Source organism: Taurulus bubalis, assembly GCF_910589615.1.
Source record: "Taurulus bubalis genome assembly, chromosome: 14".
In the NCBI taxonomy this organism is placed as follows: Eukaryota; Metazoa; Chordata; class Actinopteri; order Perciformes; family Cottidae; genus Taurulus; species Taurulus bubalis.
Genome location: NC_136602.1, coordinates 21,255,407 through 21,257,565, shown reverse-complemented (window position 1 = coordinate 21,257,565; position 2,159 = coordinate 21,255,407).

Genomic DNA, 2,159 nt, shown 5'->3' with positions numbered 1-2,159 from the left:
AATGAACAATTGCTCCCCGTGGCCCTTGTGACCCTCGCCAGAAGGCTAAAGCTCTGTACCGAACCTAACCTAATTCAAATCCAATCTCTAACATTAACCCTAGAAGTTGGTTTACATTATTAATTTTTTTAACATTTATTTTACAAATGACAAATTTGCATTGGAGGGCTTTACAATCTGTACAAATATGACATCCCTGTCCCAGGACCTCACATCAGATCAGGAAAAACTCACGGGGAAAAAAGAAAGAAACCTTCGGGAGAGCAACAGAGTTCAAGCAATAGATGTCATGTGTCCAGAATGAACAACGTAACAGAGTTACAGCACATTCAATGAATATGACAGAAATTATTCATATAATGAGTAGTAGGCTTGGACCATGATCTAGATAACTACGATACATGAAGCAGAAGGAGGAGAGAGGAGGGGCATCAGCCATGGCAGGAGACAGGACCGGCTCCAGACATAGCCGTGATCCACGTTAGCATTTGTCGCCCCACGCACACACACATGCTCACCGCAATCAGACCGAGACTGATACTCTTTAGACATCAAAGGGGGACAGATTAGATATATTTTTAACGAAGGATTGCAAAAACCACTGAGATTGGTTACTTGTTCGACAAACTACGAGCCATTAAAGGACCAACATTTTTTCATTCACTCCACCCAGATTAAAAAAAATCTGAAAAATTACAAAACTACGCCATACGTATGTCTGTCCAGTACAAACATTCCTCTGTTTGGTTGCCAGTGAAAAAATTCAGCGTGTTTCGCGTTAAATGTGATGTCAGCAGTTTATCAGATCAGCTGAGGCTGACGGGGTGCTAGCATAGAGAAAGGACGTGGAGCCACAAGTGAGTTGGGTCGAGTTAAGCCTGCATAGGAAATGAGGCACTAGATGCAGCCAGTAATTAAACATCAGCTATGGGATTTACACAAGCTCTTATTTCAATGTTTATACAGCTATGATTTAGTCAGAACAATCAAATGATCATAACGCAGGTTCCCTCGGCAAGATGTTTTGATTTAGCTTTTATTGGGCTTTGAGCATTGAAATGAAATATCTGTCAATCATGAAACATTAACCTTTTCCTAAAATGTTAATGCTTTGGAAAAAATATGTTTCAGAGTATTCTGAAAGTTCATTTGTCAATGATTTCCAACAAATGATGTCTGTGTCCTTTTGGTGAGTCAGTGTTTCAATAAACCCAGTTGGTGGTCACTGATGATTTATTGATCCTAAAAAAGAGACTTCATGAGCATTAACATCCAAGAATGTAATCATGCAACCACAGCAGTGAGGATAGATGTGATGCGGGCTTGTGAAGCTAAACAAGTTCTTGGGATATCAAGATGATGAACAGTGGGGCGACGTTGGAAGGTGGAGTCGGAGCATCCAGGAAGTTCCACGCAGTGTCTGGTGCCCTCGTAACCAGTGTCAGCAGCAGTGAGATTAATCTGATGCCTCCTGTTAGGCAGATATCAAGGGTACAGACTGGGCTGTTTAGGAGAGGGTCGGGCTGATGGATGGCTCCGACACCCAAAGATCAGCGCCGCTAGGGTTTTCCTGGCTCTTATGCAGCCCAGAAGCCTTAGTGACCACTGCTGTTTGAATTTTCTCCACTTCGCTTAAAACATATAGCATTCTTCGGTCTTGAGGGTATTTCTCAGAAACGGAGCGTTAATGTCTGCTCTCCTTGGCAGCCGGCCGACCCGCTTTGGTTCTTGACGATAGAGCAAATAAGAAGTGAGAGAATTACAGGAGGTGAAGGATAAGGAGTCTATCTGGATTAAGACAAATGAGTGGCCGAGCCTATTCTCTAAACTTTTGTTTCTGGGTCAGAACAACAGGGATCCTTCATGAGCAAAGTGCTGTCCCATTCTTATTTGCACCATCAAGCCCTCACAGCTAATGTTGGCATATATATATATATATATATATATATATATATATATATATATATATATCCAATCCACACATAGGTGCGCGCGCGTGCACGACGTACAGTCGCGTGCACTCAGACTCTTGACTTTTGATCATATTTATGCAAAGAATTAATATATATATAATTTTTTTTTAAGTCAAGGAGTTATTGATTCTTTAGAGATCAAGGACAATTGGGGCTGGTATTCATATGTAATCACGTGATATGTTG